This window comes from Oryx dammah, unplaced genomic scaffold (assembly GCF_014754425.2).
Source record: "Oryx dammah isolate SB20612 unplaced genomic scaffold, SCBI_Odam_1.1 HiC_scaffold_16, whole genome shotgun sequence".
NCBI classification, from domain to species: domain Eukaryota; kingdom Metazoa; phylum Chordata; class Mammalia; order Artiodactyla; family Bovidae; genus Oryx; species Oryx dammah.
The window spans coordinates 16,493,767-16,521,669 of NW_024070200.1; the positions used below are offsets into that span (position 1 = coordinate 16,493,767).

The 27,903-nt window shown below is 34.0% G+C and overlaps 1 long non-coding RNA gene across 1 annotated transcript; it reads right to left on the reverse strand.

Annotated features, from left to right (window-relative positions):
* Window positions 1-16,354: 16,354 nt before the first annotated feature.
* On the reverse strand, window positions 16,355-24,899 carry LOC120875038. The gene is made up of 2 exons (XR_005723795.1): window positions 24,831-24,899; window positions 16,355-16,447 (listed from the first exon to the last, which is right to left on the reverse strand). It is a non-coding gene; the product is annotated as an uncharacterized LOC120875038 (long non-coding RNA).
* Window positions 24,900-27,903: the final 3,004 nt, after the last annotated feature.

Here is a 27,903-nt window from a genome sequence, read left to right on the forward strand (position 1 = left end):
CCTAAGAAAATGAATATACTGAAACATGTTGACACAAAAGGTGAATTCTCCTCTGCCAGCACTTCTGTCCAGTCTCTAATCTTGCTTTATAATTAATTAGCTGTCAGATTTGCTAAAGTTCCATGAAGAGACTACACAGATGTCATGGCAAATTGTTCCTGAAATTAAGATCTGAACTGGGAATGTTCTTCATCCTGACCTTACAATTCTCTTTATTGATATCACTGTCATCTTCACCTGTTCAGAACAGAAAGAAATGGAAATGGTGCTTTATTTGTTTTTAAGAAGGAACTGTCATGTAACAATTGAAGAAATAGTTTAGTGATCATCTCAAAAATTATATATGTGTGTGTCTATGTATCTTTGAGGAACAACTCATCACTGAAGAGCTGAAGTAGCAACTTGAATGTAAGACTATAAATTTTGCAGTTCTGATGATGTTTAACATTTAAAATGGATTTCTAAAATAAAATCACTGAAAATAAAATTGGAATAAAGTATTGAAACAATATTTGTCTGCTTCCTATTATTTATAGATCACCTCATTTATTAGTTGTTAAATTATTGATTGTTATTTGTATAGAAAACAATTTAGACATTTACATTTCCAATGCAAGTCCCACAGCACATTTTGGAGTCATTTGGGAAATAAAATGTTCTCTTAATGTCTTAAATTAATAAGAAATTATTAAAGTATTTGATAAATTAATATTGAATGGAAATATGTAATTATTTGAACATATATGTGTATCTATACATATGCATATCCATAAATAAGCACATCTTTAATACCTCACTATACTAACAAATTCTAATTTTCACCTGTGTGTTCAGTGCTGAGTCGCTTCAATACTGATGGACTGTTTGTGACCCCATGGACCATAGTCTACCAGGCTCCTCTGTCCATGGGAATTTTTCCAGCAAGAATACTAGAGTGGGCTGTCATGATCTCCTCCAAGGTATCTTCCCTATTCAGAGACGGAACCCTAATCTGCTGCCCTTACTGCACTGCAGGCAGTTTCTTTGCCCCTGAGTCACTGGGAAAGGCCCTTTAAATTTCTCAATGAATATTAAATATTTAGAATGTTCTGGTGGCATTAAAAGGTCCATGTAAATATCATTTTTATAGCATATTATTCCACGGTAAAAATTAAAGTACACAGGTGTTATAATGACACATTAAGAATTCAATATTTATGGGGCATTCCAATGTAATGCATTAACGCCTTCTTATATATAGATATTTGTGCTTTTAAAAATTACCCCTTTAAAATGGTTTTCTGAAATTGAGTTGCTGCGCGTAAACCTTGGGTAGTATAAAACCCCTCATTCATGGAAGTGTATGTCACCTAAAAAAAGTACCTGAAGAAGCATACAAGCGCACCTTCGGCCCTTTCACCTTTTCTCTGAGGGGCGCCTCGCAGGTTCCGACTCTCACCCACTTCTCATCAGGCGACTGAGCGTCCAGTTCGCAGATCTCGCGAGCATACGTCGCGGCTCCGGGTAGCCCAGGTGCTTGGCGGAGCGCTTGTGCTGGGCCTGCAGCATTTAGTAGAAACGTGTTTTCCAGTTTTTAGTAGAAACGTGTGTTTCAGTGCACGCACGTGAGCGAGGCTCTGCTGCCCTCAACCCGCCGGCAGAACGTGACCTGTAAAGGTGCCCGGTCAGCACACACCGCCGCAGAAGGCCAAGCAGGCTGCCATTCCTCCTGAGAGCCCTGTGGCAAGTGGAGGCCCAGGAACAGCCACTGGCCAGGCGGGCCTGTTGAAACTTCTGCAGTCTGCAGTCCAGTCACCCAGCATGGTACCTTGAGTTCACAGTCTTCACTGACTGTCTCCGGCCTTCTCTGTGCGGTCCTTCCATACCAGTGTTTCCTTCAACCTAGGGAATGAGCTACTCTCTCAAAACCAGGTAGGAGTATACTTTTGTTAGCTCACTCACTAAGTTCTGTAGATTTTTAAATATTTGTTTACTTTTAAAAATGACTTATTTTAAGTCAGATATTTGAATATAAATGTGAGGTCTGAAGTGTTAATTCTAGTCTATTCATTATGTCAGTGGTAGAACTGTTTAACTTCTAGCAGTTTGGGGCTTGTTTTTGTTGTTTAATTCCTGTTAGTCAGTCTTTCCTGGAAAATCCCATGGACGGAGGAGCCTGGTGGGCTGCAGTCCATGGGGTCGCTAAGAGTCGGACACGACTGAGCGACTTCACTTTCACTTTTCACTTTCATGCCTTGGAGAAGGAAAAATGTTCTTGCCTGGAGAATCCCAGGGACGGGGGAGCTTGGTGGGCTGCTGTCTATGGGGCCGCACAGAGTCGGACACGACTGAAGCGACTTAGCAGCAGTCACTCAGTCACGTCTGACTCTGTGCGACCCCATGGACTGTAGCCGGCCAGGCTTCTCTGTCCATGAGATTCTCCAGGCAACAATACTGGAGTGGATTGCCATGCCCTCCTCCAGGGGATCTTCCTGATGCAGGAAATCGAACCCAGGTCTCTCTCATTGCAGGCAGATTATTTACAGTCTGAGCAACCAGGATATAATTCCTAAGAGTTAACTAAGAAAAATGGAGAATATTTAAAAATAAGATCTGTAGGAAGCTATCAGAAGACCAACAAACGGAGAGGATATGATGGGTCGAGATCCAAGGGTAAAGAGTTCTCTGAGCTAAGCACAACTTATGATGTGACTTTTTTTCTTGTGTCACTTGGTAGCTTGAAAACAGGGCCTTTATAAGTCTGAATAGATATTTTTCAGTCATCACCTGGGGGCTTGGGGAATACAAATTAGAATTAAGGATCTGTTGAAAAAGGACACAACATAGAATTAATAGTAAACCATTCAGTAACCTAACTCACATTATTGAACTTCAGTTTTGAATCAATTCAGTCATTTAATAAGTGCATCTAACCTTACAACTTGCTGGTCAAAGGAAGCTGTCACTCCTATTGGAAAGCATGTAGCATCATTCAGTCTTAAACTGACACCACATATGTTTAAACAAAATGTTCAGCAGCCGAAAAAATAACCAGGTACACTAAAGACTTAAGTATAAAATGATACAAGAGGAGCAGATCCTTTTAAGACCAGATATGAGTTTATTTAGGTAGACTTTAAATTATGTGTTTTATTTGTTTAAAAAAATGAGCAGTTAAAGAATTTCAGCTGAGAACTGGAAACTATGGAAATAAATTGGCTTATTAAAAAACGAAAATATATGATAGTAGAAGAACTCAGTAGAAGGATTTAACAATATGTTAGACAAAGGTAAAAAGAGCCTGAATGAGTTTAAAGATTATGAAAATATCCAAACTAGAACAGCGAGAAACAAATACAGAAAACTTATATAAAGTGCTGAAAAGGGACTTGGAGGTAAGATGTAGTAGTGAGACCCCAGAAGAATGGGGGAAAGTAAATAGGCAGAAGCAAGGTTTTAAGTGAATATGGCTGGAGAAAGTTTTTAGAACAATAGGATCCTTAGCCACATATTCAAAAATATTGCAGACTCAAAGCTGAATATATACAGAGATACGACATGTAGACACATAATAGTAAAACAGCTATAATTTAAAATTTAAAAGCTTTAAAGCAGTTAGGGCAAAAAGAAAACCTTTTATGTATTTGTAGAATAAATATGAAATATTTGTATTATTTGTATTAACAGTACTGACATTGTGACAAAATGTGAGTGTAATACTGTGCTTCTGTGTGTCGTACTGTTTGCTATGAGAGTATTGTCAAAGATGTTGGTAATGCCCCACCTCTATTCCCACCAACCTGACAGCTAAGCACCCGTTCTAATTTACTGAGACATTCAGATTGTATGTGCCAGTGATTTAACTTGTTTTAAGGACTATCAGCAGCAGAGGACTGACCCACAACACCACCTTCTTTGTCCCTTGTGTTGATACATGTGAATGGTCTGTTATAGTCACTCCTAGAGTTCCTTCTATAGTTTTAACTCACTCACTGTGGTTCCTGACTTGATTCTGTACCCTTCGTTGGCTGTGTCTCCTGACTTCTCTCAGTATTCACCTTTCCTTTATGTAAGTGATAAGCTGCTTACTCAAAACCAGGTGAAAACCCTTACCTATGGCTGATTCATGTTGAGGTTTGACAGACAACAACAAAATTCGGTAAAGCACTTATCCTTCAATTAAAAAATAAGTAAAAGATAAACCAAGTGACAGTGTACTTCTAGAGTATTAAATAAACTAAGACAAGGATGACTTTTCTTTATGGTATCAATAATAAGGCAGTCTAAAGGACATATTAATACATTTAGCTTTTTTGCTATTCTAGTGGTAAATTAATGATGCCTTATTAAAAGTTTGACAGTGATTGAACTTGCAGTGTGAATTGATTTTAATCTCAGCTCTAATTTATCACAGTGATAATGATACCTATAAATGTGATATCTTTTGGCTTACAGAGTAAAATCAGCTTACATAGACGTTCATACTCATTACTAATTTAATACAATCATACATTATCCCTGAGTGTGCATATACTGAAATAGACATATGTGTGTGTGTGTATATATATATATATATATATATATAAAGGAACTAGTACTACTGCAACCAGTGTTTCTCTGTTTATTAGCATTGTCATTATTCTTCAGTAATTTAAATTTATTTAAACTAAATTTGCTTTTCATTTTTAAACAACATTTTTTCAATGTACTTTTAATGACATCACAATCCTCAAAGTAAAGCAATTGCATTTTTCTACACTTTTACACAAATATTTTGTCAGCTATTTTTGTATACATAAAGCAATAACATCTAAGTCGTTGCTTAATACTTTATTACATTGGCCCAAAATATAAAAATGTATGAAATTAATATGATTATAGAGATACCCTTTTCTCATTCTAAGTGAAAAGTGAAAGTTTTTGTTTTTTTTAGTTGCCCAGTCATTTCTGACTCTTTGCGACCCCATGGACTATATAGCCTGCCAGGCTCCTCTGTCCATGGAATTCTCCAGGTAAGAATACTAGAGTGGGTTGCCATTCCTTCTCTAGGGAATCTTTCCAACCTAGGGATAGAACCCAGGTCTCCCACATTGCATGCAGATTCTTGACCATCTAGGATATTAAATATGATACTTTTGTTTTATCATTTAATGAACATTTATTAATGTATATATTGATAGAGTTTTAAAAAGACGTGAAATTGAGTCCCTGAGGTGCCTGTTCAGCTTCATTGCTTTTACAAATGATATGAAACTACTACTATGAAATATTCAGATTTCATAAAATGGTTTTATAAATGCAATATACAGTAAAGGAATTGTATAGAAAGTCTAGCAATATAGTAATAAAAAGCAAATTTAGGGCTTTGTTCTGATTAATAATTTAAACAAAAAATTCTTCAGCAAATTTAATGAAAACTTTCTATTCATAATGAAACACTATGAAGTGCACTAACACTCTAAGTTACAGTACATCAGCATGTTTTCACTTTTATTAAACAGTAAAAATGAAATTCAGTTTGGGAATTTTTAGTTCTGTACCTTGGTTATATTTAGTAAACAGATATATATTTTTTTTATCCCCTCAAGAAAATTTGACTCACAGTAAACACTGAACTGAACTGAAAGCCTTTTATAAGCAAAGGTTTTATTAAGGTATATAGATATATTAATTATTTCTGGTATAGAGGGAAAACACTGATGTATTTATCAACATGTTAGCTTTGCTTCAGTTTTAGTAATGTGTACATTGAAATACTGTTGCAATTAATTTCTATTAAAATCAAGTAATAGGGGAAAAATAAACAAAAGTGTCACCATTTGATTATTTGTCTCAGATCATTAAGCATTTAGTTCTGTGCAGGAGTTTTTTATGTTTTCTGTACACACTGAGCATGAAGTTTTTATTTTTTCTCACTTTTTTACACAGTCTTAAAATCCCTTAAAATCAGTTGTTTATTTCATTCATTTCTTTTAAGTAAGTTAATTTTTAAAAACTTTGTTGCTCCTACAACTTAAGCTTTATTAAAAATGAAGGTTAATCTTTTCTTTCATTTAAAATAAAACTATTATTTAGCACAAAGAATCTATATCTGTTAGGTGGCAATGGCGCACTTAAAATTTCTCAAAGTTAAACCAGTTAAAACTGCAGGTTCAAGATATGACTTTTGTAGTTAGCAGCTAAGTTTTGTATTAGAAAAACAAATATTTGTAGTGTTATAATTTTAAAAATAATTTTGTATCCTCTACTAAAGATAACATTTAATTCACTGTAGTCTCTATATTATATAAATGAAGCATAATAAAATCATATATGATGAGTGATCGAGCATTCAAAATGTACTTCATCCTGAAAGTAATAGAAAATGACAAATGTATTTCAGAGATATATCTTTTTTGGTCTTTTTATATTGGGTATTATATAAGAATAATATTAGATCTCCTTTTAATTTATTAATGGCAGACAGAGCCTATCAGTTATAATACCATTGTCTTTTGTAAATTATGGACATATGACTTCTATAAAGTGAGAATAACCTGAAAAATTGTCACTCAGTTTAGTTTACTTGCTCAGTTGTGTCCAACTCTTTGCGACCCCATGGAAAAATTGCCAACTAGCTAATAAATAAAACACAAAGTTTATTGACATTCTTGGCTTTTGTTAACAGCTTTATTGTGGTACAGTTGATATATACATATTATGTATATTTAAGTTGTACAGTGGATATTTTGATACATGTACACTGTGAAATGTTCACATAATCAAGAAAATATATCCATCACATTCACATAGTTTTTGTTTTATTTTTCTTCTCTATTTTGTGGTAAGAAGGCTTGAAGATCTACCCTCTTAGCAGATTTGACATATGCAATACAATACTGTTAGCTATAGGCACGATGCTATACATTAGATCTCAAGAATTTTTACATCTTGCATATCTGAAACTTTGCACATTGTGACCAACATCAACCTGTATCCCACTCTCTCCAGGCACTGATAACCATCTTTCTATTCTCTGACTCTGTGGTTTTGGCTATTTTTAATTACACATATAAGCGACACCATACAATATTTGTCTTTTTGAGTCAGACTTATTACACTGTGTTTAATGGCCTCCACGTTCATCTATGTTGTTTTAAACATCATTGTTTCCTTCCTTTTCAAAGCTAATTAATATTTCATATGTTGTAGTACGTTCATATAATATGTAATATAATATTACATAATGCATAATAAGATATATAATAAGATCATATAGCATATTTATATAATACAATAAGCTTATTATATAATAATAGTCAATATAGACCACATTTTCTTTATCCACTCATTCATTCATGGATATTTGGATTGTTTCCTTATCTTAGCTATTGTGAATACTGCTGTAGTGAACACAGGAGTGCCGATCCCTCTTGAAGATCCTGGTTTCAGTTCTTTTAAATAAATAGCCTGAAGTGGGATTGCTGGATCACATGACACTTCTATTTATAATTTTCTGAGGAAGCTCCATCCTGGTCTTATAGTGATTGAACAGTTTACATTCTCACTGACAGTAAACACGGGTTCCAGTTTCTCCATATCCTTGTTAGCATGTATTTTAAAATGTTATCTTTTTAAGTAATAGCCATCTTAACAGATGCAAAGTGAGAGCTAATTGTGGTTTTGATTTACATCTTTCTGATAATTATTGATGTAGAGCATCTTTTCATGTGCCTGCTGGCTATTTGTATGTCTTCTTTGGAAAAATGTCTATTCAGATCTTCTGTCCATTTTTAATTTCTTTTTTGCCATTAAGTTTTTTCTTTTTTTTTTTTGCATTTTGGTGTAATTCATTTATTTGTTTATTTTTATATTTATATTTTATTTTTTATTTTTTTATTTTACAATAGTGTATTGGTTTTGCCATACATTGACATTTGAGTGTGTATGTAGGTATATACAGGTTATTGACACATTATCTGATACTTGATATGCAAATATATTGTTTTGTAGTTACCTTTACAAGTTACCTTTACATTTTTTTTTTTATCTACATGTGTAACTTTTTTTTTTTTAATTTTTAATTTTTACTTTACAATTCTGTATTGGTTTTGGCATAGATTGACGTGAATCCACCACACCTTTACATTTTGTTGATTGTTTCCTTTGCTCTGCAAAAGCTTTCTAGTTTGATGTAGTCTCATTTGACTATTTATGCTTTTGTTGTCTGTGTGCTTGGTGTCATGACCATGAAATCATTGCCAAGAACATTCTCATGACGGTTTTCCCCTAGATTTACTTTTAAGAATTTTCCGATGTTTTTATATTAAAGAATATTATTAAATACTGGACAGTCTGGGAAACTACTTAATGTTCAAATAATAAAACCAATGAATAATATACTATGTTTCTTATTAATTGCTTTTTAATTCATTTAGTAGTAATCCCTCAGGGAACATCATTTTATTATTGTGCTTAGTTCAATAATCACTAAGGCTTCATATCATTCAGTATAGCATTCCCCTGTCAATTAGAATATTAATGTCAAAATATCTTGAATCCTCCTTTATACTTACAAGGATGGGAAAAACAGCAATAAATCCTTCTGTCTTTAGAGTGACCAAGCAATTCTTTTGGAGTCTTAAGAATGTTAGAACTTTTTCAAAGATGCTGTGAACATCTCACCCCTCAGTTATTTTTCTTCTTAACCACTCCCTTGTTTGCCCAGATTGATATTAATTCCTCACTCAGCTGATTGTTTTTGATAAATGCTTTGAGAATAGGTCTTTTCCATCCGATATATTAAATAAGTTTCCTGAGTTAGACCAAATAATGAGAAGCCCAGTGAATGAGGTCTTCCAGAAAACTTTAATACAAGTCAGAGATTGATAGTACTCTAGAGATGGAGATTTGAGAAGATCCAAACCATTGTCCACTCTCCAATATATGCTAAGCTTTATGCGTATAGGTTACTATGTACCTGAAAACCATGTTTTCCCATTTCAAAAATATTTCTCTGTAATTATATTAAGATATATTTAAGTTGTTAAGAGCTGAAAATGCTGAATTCCCTTTAATGTCTCACATCTTAAATTTTCAGTTTTCAATAAAACCAAGCTCATTGTTCTAACTGAAAATCAGCAGGCTTTTTTTTTTTTTTTTTTAATGGTTATATTGTCTTTGGATTGTTGCAAGCCCTAGGTAAATTTCCAAAGTTCTGAATAGGTCAACTTGACAAGTTTTCCCAGTGTTCTTGCTTTTGTGGAACAGCAGATACTTAGTTTTTATTCTCCCATTTCAAAAATGTTTCTCTGTAATTGTATTAAGATATATTTAAGTTGTTAAGAGCTGAAAGTGCTGAATTCCCTTTAATGTCTCACATCTTAAATTTTCAGTTTTCAATAAAACCAAGCTCATTGTTCTAATTGAAAATCAGCAGGCTTTTTTTTTTTTTTTTTAATGGTTATATTGTCCTTGGATTGTTGCAAGCCTTAGGTAAATTTCCAGAGTTCTGAATAGGTCAACTTGACAAGTTTTCCCAGTGTTCTTGCTTTTGTGGAACAGCAGATACTTAGTTTTTATTCTCCCATTTCAAAAATATTTATCTGTAATTATATTAAGATATATTTAAGTTGTTAAGAGGTAAAATACTGAATTCACTTTAATGTTTCACATCTTAAATTTTCAGTTTGGGCAGAGGTAAAAAACACTAAGGTTTAATTTACCCTTTAATTTTTCTTTTACATAAACAAATTATAGACATACATTTCTGATATTCTAGAATAAATAGGTGTTGACAAATTTGAATAGCAAACTTGATAAATCTCATCATATTATAATTGACTTCAGTTTATTTTGTGGGTGAAGAGAGTGTTTAGAAGTTATAATGTTGTTAACCTTACCTATGGAATGAAAAAGAACCCAAACATCTACTTATTTATTCATTTCAGCTGAAAATTCTGTGACAGTTTTATTAGATTCTAAAACTCCTAAAGGAAAACAATAGATATATAATGAATACATAAATATTCAAGTAACCCCTTGTAAACACATGAAATATTAGAGTAATTTACATATCCAAAGTATGTACATTCTATATAGAGATCATCACAATTAGATGCTATTTTTTTCTTAAAAAAAACAACTGCTAATATTTACCTATTTATGATGTATTTTAATTTTTTGGATTATAACCTGGACTGGATTCAGTGTGAACTTAAGTAGGGAGAAACTAGAATATCAAATCATTGATAAGTTAATAGGTACTTGAAAGAATATTAATAATATTGACATCTAGATTATTATGAAATAAAATTCAATGAGAGCAATCTATAGTTTAGTAACTTTATTTTTCCTAGTGCTAGAATCGCAATAATCAGCTAGCTTCTAGAAAGTTGACTTGTTCTGTCATGCTACATCAGATATGGGCATGGCTTTATGTCCCCCTTACTCTCAAATGCCTTTCCTCTACCTTCAGACAGTTTTCAAGAGACTTCAGAGCTTTCTAACTTAATCTCGTGGATAATTTTCTCCAAGACAATATAATGCAGTCTTGAAATTACATTACAAATGCTGCAAGCATATACTATGTACAAGATGCAATGTTATATGTTTAATTCTTCATTATCAGCCCTGTTTCACAATTCTTATTAGCAATATCTACATGCTTAAAAATATACTTATTTTCCTTTTCCTATTGAACATTCCTTCTGAAACATTTTAAAATTCTTCAGTAGTCTAGGATTCCTTCTTTTCCTGAATGGAAAATTTTGAGCAAATCAAGAGAAATATGTAACACAGTGAATTAACATTACTCAGCTTTTAAAATTTGCTTTATATATATTATTTAACTACATATTAATTATCAAATATTAATTGTAATTAAATATGGGAAATTGAATTAAGAAATAAGAGAAAGTATAAAAGGGAACTTTGCAAATTACTGTAAACTAAACCAAAACTGTCCTTTTTTATACTTGTAATTATCCAGGAATGCATAATTATGGAAGAGAACCAACTCTGACATAATGGATATTTAACTGGCAAATCAAGGTAGAAAAAACCTGGAATATAATCTTTAGATAACTCTGTGCTATCATAACAGAAACTTGCACGCAAATACCTTGTGTCTGAAAATCATCATTCCCTGCTTTGAGAGACTACAGGATTTCTCTATACATCAGTACTTCTGTGTTTAATAAAGATAAATGTGTGCTGTTAAGAACTTCAGCTTGAAATGCTTTCTCCACCATACATTAACTTAGCTAATTCTTAGTTTGTTCATCAACAAAGTAGTAATTATGTAACTATCTTCCTCACATGTTTAGTCTGATGACTAAATAAGTACTTAGAATAGTTGTTGTTACATGGTCATTACTTAATAAGTGCCAGCTAATATTATTGATGTTTTCCTACCTTCCTTCTGCCAAAAAATCTGTGAGATAATGTTCTTTTCCTACTATACAAATGAAGTATTTGAAAGCCAAACTATCAAGTGACAGAGTTAGGATTTTAAAACCGTATGTGTTTGATTTTGAAGACTATTCTTTTTGCAATGATTATTGCAACAATTATCTATTAATAGTAAGTCAGAATAAGAATGCTATCAATAAGCTGAAAGACAATAGGAAAGTATATATTTCGAGATAGGTGAATGTGCAGAGACATCACTTTGCCAACAAAGATCCTTATAATCAAAGCTATAGTTTTTCCAGTAGTCATGTCTGGTTGTGAGAACTGGACCACAAAGATAGCACTGGTGCTCCAGAAGACTCTTTTTTTGTTGTTGTGGTGGTGTTTTTTTTGTTGTTGTTCTTGTTGTTGTTTTTAATTTTTATTTTTACCTTATTTTACTTTATAATACTGTACTGGCTCTGCCATACATTGACATCCACGGGTATATATATATATATATGTCTGAATTTGTTTTTAAACCAAGTTAGGTGATTCTACTAATCCATGAATAAATATTAAAACTGTAGATTTTTATAGTTATATATAGCTCCAATTTGGGATATTCATTTCCCATTTGTTTTTATTTAATGTCATTTTTTTCCTTGTAATAGTCTACTTTTTCTGCTAATTACTAAAGTATGGACAAAATTAAAGTTTTAAAATTTTAATTTACTAAAGCTTGATATTGAGAGTCTTTACTACAAGAAGTAATATTTTAGTAAGTTATTGTGAAGATGTAAAAAATTAATATAGTAAAATATCACCATCTTCCTTATCACCATGTCTTATCTCAATACTGTCAGTTTTGATTCATTTCAAAAGAGATCTTCACTTTCTCTTAATATCAAAACACAAGTAAATTACTATATGAAAAAAGTGCTATTTCTTTTTACAATCTTTGATACAGTAAATACACCAAGGGGAATAGAAACGCCATTTGGAAAGTGTTATATGAACACTTTACTAACTCATTTATATGTGAAATTTAAAAGCTCTTTATCAAAGATATATGATGTGGAATATTTTCTTAAAATGAATGATAAGATGCTTCTTATCTAGGCATTACTACTTGAAGATTATAATTTGAGATAATGTCTTTGCAGTTTTTATTTCTGTTTATAGGATGCTTGCTTTGAGTCATTCTAGTTTAGAAAGATACTTTTTCAGCAATTAATTTTACGATGTGTTTATGAGAATTTAGCATGATCTTTGGAAACATATTTATTGATTATCTTATTCATAACATAACTCTATTCTTATAAAAGTTAACCTTTTATGTAACATTTCAGCCAATACAACCAAAATCCAAACAATTTGTACTATAAAATGAATCTTGTAAATACATAGCACTGCTAATTTAATGTATAAAGACTTACAGATACTTATTTTTCTATTTTATATACCTGATGCTGGGAGGGATTGGGGGCAGGAGGAAAAGGGGACGACCGAGGATGAGATAGATGGCTGGATGGCGTCACCGACTCAATGGACAAGAGTTTGAGTGAACTCCGGGAGTAGGTGATGGACAGGGAGGCCTGGCATGCTGCGATTCATGGGGTCGCAAAGAGTCGGACACAACTGAGTGACTGAACTGAACTGAACTGAGTGTGTGATATAAGAGCATTTTGTAGAATATGTTTGGATGAGTGTTGCGTTCTTGGGATGTTTTTAGATTTTGAGTAGAAAATTTAGATCTATGTTCATAATAATTTTATACATACAAATTCTTTACCTCCAAATATATTAGTTTACATAAGATATCTTTACAAATTTTTTAACTTCATCTAATGTAACTTCTTCCATTCTATGCTGTAGCCATTCAGGCCAAACCCTTTCTTTTTGTTTTAGTTTTAAAACCACATTTATTAACAAATATGCTTTGTGTATACTGTTACTGTGCTTATTTAACTTTTATGCAGTGTGCATCATGTGAAATGCCAGGCTGGATAAATCACAAGCTGGAACCAAGATTGCCAGGAGAAATATCAACAACTTTAGATATGAAGATTATACCAGTCTAATGACAGAAAATGAAGAGGAACTAAAGAGCCTCTTGATGAGGGTGAAAGAGGAGAGTGAAAAAACTGGCTTTAAACTCAGCATTCAACATGGAATGCTTGGGCTCCAGAGTCACTGCAGCCATGAAATTAAAAGACCCTTACTCCTTGAAAGGAAAGCTAGACAAACTAGAGAGCATATTAAAAAGCAGAGACATCACTTTGCCAACAAAGATCCTTATAATCAAAGCTATAGTTTTTCCAGTAGTCATGTCTGGTTGTGAGAACTGGACCACAAAGATAGCACTGGTGCTCCAGAAGACTCTTTTTTTGTTGTTGTGGTGGTGTTTTTTTTGTTGTTGTTCTTGTTGTTGTTTTTAATTTTTATTTTTACCTTATTTTACTTTATAATACTGTACTGGCTCTGCCATACATTGACATGAATCCACCACGGGTATACATGAGTTCCCAAACATGAACCCCCCTCCCCCTCCCACCCCATACCATCTCTTTGGATCATCCCCGTACACCAGCCCCAAGCATCCTATATCCTGCATCTAACATAGACTGGCGATTTGTTTCTTACATGATAGTATACATGTTTCAATGCCATTCTCCCAAATCATCCCACCCTCTCCCTCTCCCTCAGAGTTCAAAAGTCTGCTTTACACATCTGTGTCTCTTTTGCTGTCTCTCATACAGGGTCATCATTACCATCTTTCTAAATTCCATATATATGCGTTAGTATACTGTATTGGTGTTTTTAAACACCAAACCCTTTCTTGTATCTGGGATATTGATCATGATATTTTCTCTATTCATAGCCCTGTTCTAAACTTTTTTCAAGTCATTTCCTCCTATTCATCTTCTATTCATTAGTTTATGTGTCATTTTCTGTGGAAGGACTTCTCTATCAGTGAAATATATGTTAGGGACCCTCCCCACATAGTAGTGTTATTTTCACATCTGCTATACTTTGCATAATTTGTAGTTGTTCATATTAATTTAAAATGGATAAAAGAAATATTAAAAAAATGTTGGATCGAATGGAAAATACTTCAAGAACATACTGTGACTTTCAGAATATGTAAAATGCAACACACAACTGCAGGCTTCTTTCTAGAGCAATATGCTACATATAAGGACATAGAAAATTTTCACAGTAAAAAATATATCTTGTAAGTACTAAACAAAGCAAACATACTCTGTTAAGAGCAGTCAAAGTACAAAAACAAAAATGCATCATAGAAGAGGACAGAAATATTTTGTAACTTAAAAAATTAAAAAAGAACACATCACATTTCAAAAGTTGTATGCACAAAATAATAATAGATTTTAAATATTTAAAGCACACTTAGAAACGTATTAGATGTAAACATATATTTTTATTATATCTCATATATATATAAACTCAAATTATAATGGGAAATTTCATATATTTCTTGTATTATACCTAATATAATAAAAAAATACTAGGGTAGATATGTAAGCAAAAGTAGCAAAACTATCCTAGTTTTAATAAGGTAAAACTGCAATCAAGCAAGACAATGCACATTATTTTCAAATTCAAATGGAAAAGTTACTAAAGTTAAATGCTGCTGCTAAATCGCTTCAGTCATGTCCGACTCTGTGCGACCCCATAGACGGCAGCCCACCAGGCTCCCCCATCCCTGGGATTCTCCAGGGAAGAACACTGGAGTGGGTTGCCATTTTCTTCTCCAATGCATGCAAGTGAAAAGTGAAAGTGAAGTCGCTCAGTCGTGTCCGATTCTTAGCAACCCCATGGACTGCAGCCTACCAGGCTCCTCCATGGATTTTCCAGGCAAGAGTATTGGAGTGGGGTGCCATTGCCTTCTCTGAAGATTGAATGAGGATATTATAAATCAAATGTTAATAAATTTTAAATGCTTTCTATCAATTTTTTTTCTGAATATAAGTTAAATAAGCAGGGTGACGATACAGCCTTGACTTACTCCTTTCCCAACTTGGAACCAGTCTGTTACATGTCCAGTTCTAACTGTTGCTTCCTGACCTGCATACATGTTTCTCAAGAGGCAGGTAAGGTGATCTGGTATTCCCATCTCTTGAAGAATTTTCCAGAGTTTATTCTGGTCCATGCAATCAAAGGCTTTGGCATAGTCAGTAAAGCAGAAATAGATGTTTTCTCTGGAACTCTCTTGCTTTTTTGATGATCCAACAGATATTGGCAACTTGTTCTCTGGTTCCTAAGTCTTTTCTAAATCCAGCTTGAACATCTGGAAGTTCACAGTTCACATACTGTTGAAGTCTGGCTTGGAGATTTTTGAGCATTACTTAACTAGCATGTAAGATGAGTGCAGTTGTGCAGTAGTTTAAGCATTATTTGGCATTGCCTTTCTTTAGGATTGGAATGAAAATTGACCTTTTCCAGTCCTGTGGCCACTGCTGAGGTTTCCAAATTTGCTGGCATATTGAGTGCAGCACTTTGACAGCATCATCTTTCAAGATTTGAAATAGCTCAACTGGAATTCCATCACCTCCACTAGCTTTGTTTGTAGTGATGCTTCCTAAGGCCCACTTGACTTCACATTCCAGGATGTCTGGCTCCAAGTGAGTGATCATATCATCATGTTTTTCTGGGTCGTGAAGGTCTTTTTTTTTTTTTTTATATACTTCTTCTGTGTAGTCTTGCCACCTCTTCTTAATATCTTCTGCTTCTGTGAGATCCATATCATTTCTGTCCTTTATTTTGCCCATCTTTGCATGAAATGTTCCCTTGGTATCTCTAATTTTCTTGAAATCTCTACTCTTTCCCATTATATTGTTTTCTTCTATTTCTTTGCACTGATGACTGAAGAAGGCTTTCTTACCTTTCCTTGCTATTCTTTGGAATTCTGCATTCAAATGGGTATATCTTTCCTTTTCTCTTTTGCCTTTCACTTCTCTTATTTTTACAGCTAGTTATAAGGCCTCCTTAGACAACCATTTTACCTTTTTGCATTTCTTTCCTTGGGGATGGTCTTGATCCCTGCCTCCTGTACCTGTACAATGTCGCGAACCTTCTTCCATTGTTCTTCAGGCACTTTGTCTATCAGATCTATTTTTTTTTGTCACTTAGCTTCCCTGGTGGCTCAGAGGTTAAAGCATCTGCCTGCAATGTGGGAGACCTGGGTTCAATCCCTGGGTCGGGAAGATCCCCTGGAGAAGGAAATGGCAACCCACTCCAGTATTCTTGCCTGGAGAATCCCATGGGCAGAGGAGCCTGGTGGGCTATAGTCCACGGAGTGGCAAAGAGTTGGACACGACTGAGCTACTTCACTTAACTTCACTTACTATATAATCATAAGTGATTTGATTTAATAATACGAACATCTATCTTTTCTATGATATCTCTTCCTTACATGACATAAAATTTACTGTTTTACTCCTTACAATTAATGTTCTTTCTTATGGTTTCTTCTCTACCTTCCTGCATCTCAACACTCATTTAAAATTACATCTCCCAAACTTGCTACTCAATTACTGTACTTTTATTCCAGTCTGACATATAGTGGCAGATGTCTTGGGTAACACAGACAGTATTTTCAGCCTATTCAGCCTAGTGGAATAAAGAAGGTTATTTTGTTTCTCCAGAGAAGTAGAAATTATTATTTCTATTGAGATCATCTCTTTAACCTCTCCAACTTTTCATCCACTAATTTTCTTAGGAATATTATCATTTCCAGATCTGTTATCACTTTTCCAGTAATAGTAATGTTATTGGAAATGAAAGAGCATTTGAATATGCAAATTGTACTAGGATCCAACTCTCATAATAATTCTATACTTTCACTCAAGCTATCATTGCATTGAAAATAATATATATTCTTGAGACTACTCCACTGTCCTACTAGTTTCTGTGCAGTTTTGGTACAGTACAAAAGGCAGGGTAGTTGTGAGCAAGTGAAGGATTTGGTAAAAATAATATTTATTAAATGGTAGGGTGTTGTGGTAAAAGAGAGAGAAAATGGAGGAAAAACTAGAAGACAAATTTTGTGTGTGATAGTCATGATTGAATATCAGTTGTATAAACAGCAAAAATTGATTTCTCACTCATTTGGAGGGGAGTGAGTTAGCAATGTGGGATGCTTTCATCTTGTACCCAAATCTCAAATTGAAATCTGCTTAGAGACCATAACTGGGAAATGAAGAATTGCATAATGAAAATTTAGTTTTATCTAGAAGTAATTTGTTGTCTTTCTTTAAAGCACACTAGTGAAACTAGTCAAATGCTTTTCCTGTATGAAATGAACATGGGAAATTAAGTCTGCCAATTGCCACAGAGGTAGGATTGCTGGAAAACAATATAAGATATCCAGTTGAACTTTAATTTCACACACAGAACTATTTTTAGAATAAAAATTGTGAATACTTATATAAAACATCTTTTGTGTATTTGAAATTCAAATTGAGCACATTGCTAAGTTTGGCTGCCCTGTCCAGAAATCAAAAAGAACTAGATATTGACAAACACCATTAATGTCTGTTATAATCCATTTTTTAATAGCAAACTATTTGGTTTACTCTCTCACATGTTGAATACATTCCCTATAGCAGACAACCCAAACCCTATCCAGTCAAAAGGGTTCCTATCTAGTTCAGAAGTCCTGGATAGTGGAAGAGGTCCTGCCGTCTCTCCATCAAGAACATTTCCTTTAGACATACGCTCTAAAAAGAAAAGCTATCTGTCTAACACACACACAGAATGGGTACACCAACTTCAAGGAACTTTCTCGAATAGGAAAAAGAAAAATGGGTGACATGTTGAATACTGGTTCTGACATCTCACTAGACAGACAATATAAGACTGCCTATATTGAGATAAAGATATTCATTAATCATTCCCTGATACTCATCTCTCTGAAAAGAGTTGTAATGCACTATGCACAATTTTGTTGTTTTCACTCTTTCAGTCTTTTTAGAGTTTCTTCTTTCATCATATTTGAAATAAATGGTGTGTCTGCCCTTTTAAGGGCTTCATAATGTTAACAGTGATGTGTTAACTTTTAAGTATTGAAGCATTATTTTAAAATTCAGCATTTTGCTTGTATTTGTATACTATATATACTTAGCCTATATACAAACTACTACACTGAGTTTTCATTATTTCATTTGTACAAAGGTATCAACAATTTAGCAAGCAGTTTTTTCATGCATTTGCTGCCAGCATGTATAGTTGTCATACTTTTTTTTTTTACTGACATAATCCATGACTGAAATAAGTTCATGATGGCAACATAAAGGCCATCTGAAACATTTAGTTTGGGTGCAAATTGACCCCCAAAGACTCAAATTAATACAAAGCAACATTAAAAAAAAGTGCATTTTGTTTACTTTGGCTAAAGAGATCCAAGAGTAAACAAAGCAAAATGCACGAACACTCTGACTTTTCCCAATCAATTCTCCCATAGCTACACACTTAGTATGTAGTGTGCATGTAGTGTGTACTACTACACATTACATTACATGTAAATTAGTAAGTTAGAAGGTATACATCTTAAGTTTTTGCAGATGAAAGTTTTGGATATTTTTGTTTTCAGTCTTTCTTCCTTCCATTTTATAATATTAAGTAAATTGTTTTGGAAATAGAATTATTTTTATATACCACTTTGTAAGATATATGATTTCATGGTTTCATGTTCAGATATTATCTAGAAATATACATATACATATCTAATATTTAGAAGTACAAAAAATGATAAAAAACTGAAAGTTTGTGGTTGGTGACACGTTTAGATTTTTTTCTTCATGAATTGAGAAATTAATCAATATTTTAAAAAATTTTTCAGAAGTTGAAGCCTTCAAAATTCACTACATATAATAACATTATCAGGAAAAACATATCTAAAATAATATTTATTTTATAATTAACTGTGTAGAAAAATGACTGCCCACCTGAGGAGAATGAAAATCTTTTAGATTCGATTCATTAAGGTTATCATGTTCATCTGATGGAAATTATATTGCACAGCTTAAATTGCAGTTCTTGTGAGAAGAGCAAGTTTTACTGAATAATTTACTGATAAATATTATACTCCTATTAAATATATTCCATCTGCAATTTAATTATTCTATTTGAATATATTTTCTCACTTGTATACAGAATGACATTATTGTGGATGTCAGTGGAAGAAATGTATTAAATATGAGCAATAAAAATGAAATGAGAAACATTTGAAGTAATTCAGATGAGTATTTGTTGGACTGCATATTGTCTGTGTGGTGTGTGTATGTGTTTAACATCTTAAAAGTCCTGCAAAAAACCGTAGAACAAGAGTTTTACATATGATGAAAGTACTTATAAGGAATTATCTTTATAGTTAGTTGCTTGCAAATTATATACTAATAATTTATAATGTAGTAAAGTCTAAAAGATGCTGGTCTCATTAGTTTTTTTGAAGTGGAACTTTGTTTTTTTCAAGGGCTTTGCTTGTGGCTTAGCTGGTAAAGAATCCTCTTGCAATATGGGAGACCTGGGTTCAATCCCTGGAATGGGAAGATCCACTGGAGAAGGGAAAGGCTACCCATTCCAGTTCTGGCTTGGATAATTCCATGTACCGTATAGTCCATGTGGTTGCAAAGAGTTGGACACGACTGAGTGACTTTCACCTTCACTTTTCTTTTTCCAAAACGTGTCTTTATTCAGTTAAAACTTTAATTAGCATTGATAGGACTTAGAAATTTTACCTGGCTATCATTGAACCCTATTCTATAAAATAGCAATTACAAAAAAGTCCTATGTTTCCATATAAGTTTCTGGTTTAAAGTATCCTTAGAGAAATATTTTCTAGTTAGGACTTAATATTCAGCCTTAAAACTGCTGAAATCATTTTAAATCACTGTACTTGAGAATGGTTTCCCTGGTGGCTCAGTCAGTAACAAATCTGCCTGCAGTGCTGGACACCCAGGTTTGGTACGTGGGTTGGGAAGGTCCCCTGGAGAAGGAAATGGCGACTTACTCCAGTATTCTTGCCTGGGAAATTCCATGGATAGAGGAGCCTGGCAGGCTACAGTCCGTGCTGTAAAAAGAGTTGGATGTGACTTAGTGACTAAACCACCACCATACATTTTAGAAAAGATCACTATACATTGCCAGAAATCAGGATATCCCTTGATTGTTCATAGTGAGTTGGAGCTTTAACAAGATTGATTCTGTGATGAAATTATGAAAGGAAAGTCCTTTATATTGTTTACAGTTTTGTCAAGTTTTGTGCAATTATAAAGACTTATTGTGTATTCCTTCCTATATATGAGTCTACTGTTAAGTTTTCCATTCTGTACCATTGATTTCTTTCCACTGTTATGTCAACAGCTCCACATTGTGTAAATTATGGTGGATTTCTGACATCTGAAAAGCTAGCCTCCCCTCATTCTTCTTTTCGGAGAATTCCTTGTTAAATATTACATGTATATTCTCCACCTTTATTGTTTACAAAAATAGCTTCATATGTTTTTATAGTATCTTATATAGATTATAAAGATATAAAAAATTGAATTTTTACCTGAATTATAGTAAAACTATAAAAGAATTGAATTTTTACCCAAATATTTGTATTTTCATTTCTTTAAGGCATTGATAAAAGTATATAAATCTTTTAAGTTTTATATATGTATTCATATTAAAAAATCATTTATATCAATTTATTGTTTTTGTTCTTCTAAGTACAATCTTTAGTTTTATTTTTTTTCCTGAAGAGAAAATCAGTTGATTTTTCTAAATTCTAACTTCATTAATATTTTTTAAATTCTTTGTAATATTTCCAGTGTTTTAATAATTTTTCCATTTTATAAAGCTCTATCACCAGTGAATTCAATGTCTAGTTGATAAAATACTTAAACCACCTCTGAAAATTTTATGCTATGTGCCAATTTCCTATTGCTGCTTTATAAATTTTCACACTTTTAGTGACTTAAATAAGTAAAACAAATTTATTATCTTACAGTTCTGGAGGTAAGACATCTGAAATGTTCACCTTGGGCTAAAATGAGGTGTTGATAGGTATGAATTCCTTTCTGGGTTCTATAGAAAAGAATCCATCTGTCTTTCCCACTTTCCAGAGGCTGTCCAGATTCCTTCACTCGTTGTCTCCTTCCATTCTCTAAGCCAGCAATGGCCAGTGAAGTGTTTCTCGTACTGCTGCTGCTGCTGCTGCTGCTAAGTCACTTCAGTTGTGTCCGACTCTGTGCGACCCCATAGATGGCAGCCCACCAGGCTCCCCCGTCCCTGGGATTCTCCAGGCAAGAACATTGGAGTGGGTTGCCATGTCCTTCTCCAATGCATGAAAGTGAAGAGTGAAAGTGAAGTCACTCAGTCGTGTCTGACTCTTAGCGACCCCATGGACTGCAGCCTATCAGGCTCCTCCACCTATGGGGTTTTCCAGGCAAGAGTACTGGAGTGGGGTGCCATTGCCTTCTCCGACTGAATCCATTCTAATACTAACTTCTCTCTCCAACTTTCACATTTAAAGGACCCTTGTGATTGCATTGGGCTCACACAGATATTCCAGAATAATCTTCTTATTCTAAGGTCAGTGAAATGGCAATCTTGTTTCTGTTTTTAAATTGTATTCTCCTTACCAGGTAACATTGTCACAATTTCCAAAGACTAGGACATGGACATCTGGCGGGGGTCATTATTTTCCCTACCACAAACAATTATTATTTATTATTACTTTCTCTGGTCTATCTATGCTGATAGGTAGATACATTCAATGTTAAAAATGTAGTGTGAAAGGACACTTTCTGTTATATTTTCTTTCATATGCATGAATATTAAAATGTAAGGACACAGCCTATATTCAAATTTTATAAGTTCTATATAAATGAAAACTGAATGTTGAACTTTAATCAATATAGCTTTATTATCTATGCAGATAATCCTTTGATATTTTTCTGTGAGTCTCTTAATTTGAAAGATATACTCCTAGGTTTCCTAGTATAGAGCTATATTTTTTTCCATGTAAGAAGCCTATTTGGTCTTGTGATACAGTTTCAAGGATCTGATTTTATTTTGTTAATTTTATTTGAGATTTTTGCTTCAGTAGCTGCAGGTGAGACTGACCAATTGTTTCTATTTTTAAGCGGTTAGTTTAACTTTTTACTTACTTTTAAAATAAAACATATAAGCAAAGCTTATATATCTGTTATTCATATTAGTATACATATTCCTATAGTGTGATATTTTAGACTTGTATTAAGAATTATCTATAAAAATGAGGCTTTCAGTGTGACTGCAGTGTAATACATCTGTGACTACTCTTTTAAACTAAAGTGGAAAATCTAAATTATTATGAACAAATATATTAATTATTTTATGAATAAAGAATGTAATCATTAACTTATTTATTGGTGTACTTATGCAAGTATCACTTTAAGAATCATTTCTTTACCACCCATTATTTCCCTTTATGGTTAATTTTTCATTAATTTTTATTAATTTCTGGGGTTCTTTTAAATGAGTTTCATCAGTTCAGTTCAGTCTCTCAGTGGTGTCCGACTCTTTGCGACCCCATGAATCACAGCACGCCAGGCCTCCGTGTCCATCACCACTCAGACTCGCATCCATCGCGTCCGTGATGCCATCCAGCCCTCTCATCCTCTGTCGTCCACTTCTCCTCCTGCCCCCAATCACTCCCAGCAGCAGAGTCTTTTCCAATCAGTCAACTCTTCGCATGAGGTGACCAAAGTACTGGAGTTTCACCTTCAGCATCATTCCTTCCAAAGAAATCCCAGGGTTGGTCTCCTTCAGAATGGACTAGTTGGATGTCTTTGCAGTCCAAGGGACTCTCAAGAGTCTTCTCCAACACCACAGTTCAAAAGCATCAATTCTTCAGCGCTCAGCTTTCTTCACAGACCAACTCTCACATCCATACATGACCATAGGAAAAACTATAGCCTTGACTAGATGGACCTTTGTTGGCAAAGTAATGTCTCTGCCTTTCAATATGCTATGTAGGTTGGTCATAACTTTCCTTCCGAGGAGTAAGCATCTTTTAATTTCATGGCTGCAGTCAACATCTGCAGTGATTTTGGAGCCCCCAAAATAAAGTCTGACACTGTTTTCAATGATTCTCCATCTATTTGCCATGAAGTGATGGGACCAGATGCCATGATCTTTGTTTTCTGAATGTTGAGCTTTAGGCCAACTTTTTCACTCTCCTCTATCACTTTCATCAAGAGGCTTTTTAGTTCCTCTTTAGTTTCTGCCATAAGGGTGGTGTCATCTGCATATCTGAGGTTATTGATATTTCTCCTGGAAATCTTGATTCCAGCTTGTGCTTCTTCCAGCCCAGTGTTTCTCATGATGTACTCTGCATAGAAGTTAAATAAGCAGGGTGACAATATACAGCCTTGACATTACTCCTTTTCCTATTTGTAACCAGTCTATTTTTCCATGTCCAGTTCTAACTGTTGCTTCCTGACCTGCATACAGATATCTCAAGAGGCAGGTCAGGTGGTCTGGTATTCCCATCTCTCACAGAATTTTCCACAGTTTATTGTGATCCACACAGTCAAAGGCTTTGGCATAGTCAATAAAGCAGAAATAGATGTTTTTCTGGAACTCTCCTGATTTTTTCATGATCCAGAGGATGTTGGCAATTTGATCTCTGCCTTTTCTAAAACCAGCTTGAACATCAGGAGGTTCACGGTTCACGTGTTGCTGAAGCCTGGCTTGGAGAATTTTGAGCATTACTTTACTAGCATGTGAGATGAGTGCAATTGAATGGTAGTTTGAGCATTCTTTGGCATTGCCTTTCTTTGGGATTAGAATGAAAACTGACCTTTTCCAGTCCTGTGGCCACTGCTGACTTTTCCAAATGTGCTGGCATATTGAGTACAGCACTTTGACAGCATCATCTTTCAGGATTTGAAATAGCTCAACTGGAATTCCATCACCTCCACTAGCTTTGTTCGTAGTGATGCTTTCTAAGGCCCCCTTGACTTCACATTCCAGGATGTCTTGCTCTAGATGAGTGATCACATCATCATGATTATCTGGGTTGTGAAGACCTTTTTTGTACAGTTCTGTGTATTCTTGCCACCTCTTCTTAATATCTTCTGCTTCAATTAGGTCCATACCATTTCTGTCCTTTATCAAGCCCATCTTTGCATGAAATGTTCCCTTGGTATCTCTAATTTTCTTGATGAGATCTCTAGTCTTTCCCATTCTGTTCTTTTCCTCTATTTCTTTGCATTGATTACTGAAGAAGGCTTTCTTATCTCTTCTTGCTATTCTTTGGAACTCTGCATTCAGATGCTTATATCTTTCCTTTTCTCCTTTTCTTTGCCTCTCTTCTTTTCACAGCTATTTGTAAGGCCTCCCCAGACAGCCATTTTGTTTTTTTTGCATTTCTTTTCCGTGGGGATTGTCTTGATCCCTGTCTCCTGTAGAATGTCACGAACCTCATTCCATACTTCATCAGGCACTCTGTCTATCAGATCTAGGTGCTTAAATCTATTTCTCACTTCCACTGTATAATCATAAGGGATTTGATTGAGGTCATACCTGTATGGTCTAGCGGTTTTCTCTACTTTCTTCAATTTATGTCTGAATTTGGTAATAAGGAGTTCGTGTTCTGAGCCACAGTCAGCTCCTGGTCTTTTTTTTTGTTGTTGTTGTTGACTGTATAGAGCTTCTCCATCTTTGGCTGCAAAGAATATAATCAATCTGATTTCTGTGTTGACCTTCTGGTGATGTCCACGTGTAGAATCTTCTCTTGTGTGTTGGAAGAGGGTTTTTGCTATGACCAGTGCATTTTCTTGGCAAAACTCTATTAGTCTTTGCCCTGCTTCATTCCGCATTCCAAGGCCAAATTTGCCTATTACTCCAGGTGTTTCTTGACTTCCTACTTTTGCATTCCAGTCCCCTATAATGAAAAGGACATCTTTTTTGGGTGTTAGTTCTTAAAGATCTTGTAGGTGTTCATAAGCACCGTTCAACTTCAGCTTCTTCAGCGTTACTGGTTGGGGCATAGACTTGGATTACTGTGATAGTGAATGGTTTGCCTTGGAGACGAACAGAGATCATTCTGTCATTTTTGAGATTGCATCCAAGTACTACATTTTGGACTCTTTTGTTGACCATGATGGCAGCTCCATTTCTTCTAAGGGATTCCTGCCCACAGTAGTAGATACAATGGTCATCTGAGTTAAATTCACCCATTCCAGTCCATTTTACTTCACTGATTCCTAGAATGTCAACATTCACTCTTGCCATCTCTTGTTTGACCACTTCCAATTTGCCTTGTTTCATGGACCTGACATTCCAGGTTCCTATACAATATTGCTCTTTACAGCATCAGACCTTGCTTCTATCACCAGTCACATCCACAGCTGAGTATTGTTTTTGCTTTGGCTCCATCCCTTCATTCTTTCTGGAGTTATTTCTCCACTGATCTCCAGTACAGTTTTGGGCACCTGCTGACCTGGGGAGTTCCTCTTTCAGTATCCTATCATTTTGCCTTTTCATACTGTTCATGGGGTTCTCAAGGCAAGAATACTGAAGTGGTTTGCCATTCCCTTCTCCAGTGGACCACATTCTGTTATACCTCTCCACCATGACCCGCCCGTCTTGGGTTGCCCCCCGGGCATGGCTTAGTTTCATTGAGTTAGACAAGGCTGTGGTCCTAGTGTGATTAGATTGACTAGTTTTCTGTGAGTATGGTTTCAGTGTGTCTGCCCTCTGATGCCCTCTTGTAACACCTACCATCTTACTTACATCTTAACTTTTTTATAAAGTTCAAATACTTACATGCAACTCCCTGATAGGCATTAATCAGTATTTCAAAAATCAGTGTGTGTGTGTGTGTGTGTGTATATGTAATCGCTTATACATTTTACATATATATTTCATATAAGTATACTTTTTAATATAGTAGACCTTTGGACCATATGGAAAAGACTATATGTCCAAGAACATTTGTTTGTAAAATAGCATTTATGTTTAGAAGTCCTATGACATATGTGAAGCATTTTCACATATATGATAAATGCATAAAATCAAAAAAGTCACTGAAGTCTTTTTAAAAAGTAATGATTTGCCTTTACAAAGTCATTTACAAGGATAATACATTATGTTTTATCAAATATATTTATTATAATATGCATTATTAAATATGTAAAATCTCCATTATTTAAATTGATATTTTCAAATTTAATCTCATCAGTCAGTCAGTCCATTCACTCAGTCGCATCTGAGTCTATGCTATTCCATGAACTGCAGCACACTAAGATTACTGGTCTATCACCAACTCTATAGTATTTTTGTAGAGGCTTTTTTAAAATTAAGTACTTTATGATATTTTTATTTTACTTTAAATATCATACATGCATTTTAAAACCACATGATAGAATAATGTAAATGTATGCTTTCTTGGACTTGTCTAAGGGTAATTTAAGTTTGGGACAAGATGGGCAAGTGGATGTTGACCATAGTTGAAAAATTTTAAATTTGAGTGATGGACATACTGTGGTTGTTACGCCTGTCTGTGTACTTTTTAACATATTTGATTTCTTAATATAAAGTTTTATCATTAAGCTTATATCATTTCCTTATAGCTAGTTTATAATTTATTGTTCAGGATTATATCAGGTCACTGAATGCTGTAATATTTATTGTATATTTGTTTGAAATGCAAGAGCATTTGTGACATAGTTTTCCACTTCTTTATTTTTTATTTTTTTATTATTTATTTATTTATTTATTTTTAATTAATTAATTTATTTATTTTTAATTTTTACTTTACAATTCTGTATTGGTTTTGGCATAGATTGACATTGAAATTCTTTCTAAATGTATTCAACCCTGTTATTTGGTGAAAAGCCGTATGGCATCTGTCCTGTGTGTTTTATTTTTTTAAAAGGCCATTCAAATTCTTCTCATCTGCTGTCACTATCTTTGAACAAGAATAAACATGACAGATTCATGGTTGGAGGTCCCAGGAAAAACAACTTGTCAGTCATTCTTGAAACTGTATTTGTGTATCAGTACACAGAAGAGGCTGAATGGTAGTGAAGATTGTTTTGTTAATATTATTATTGCATATCATTTGCTGGCTTTTGCATTTTAAATAGATGTTTATTATTTTAACTAGAAGTATTCAAATTATTTTAGATGATTTAAATATTTATCTAAATTGCATTATAATACATTTAGTTTATTGCTTCTGTTTTTCAAACTATTTCAAGCTTAAAGGAATAAAACAGAGAATGTGTAAAGGAAGTTGGATTATAGTTCTAACTCAGCCTATCAAAAATTGTTTTTCAACAAAAAGGACTTAAACCATTTCTTTACTCCACTCTACCCACACATCCCAGGATAGTTTCAACAAGTAAATATATAATAATGCAGAATAGCATGATAAAATGTTCTAAATCAGAAGAAATATTGGCATAATGATATAAATTAAGAAGGGGTGATTGAAAAAAATTACAATATGGACTAAGTTAGTAAGAAACACTTGCCAATTTACCAATG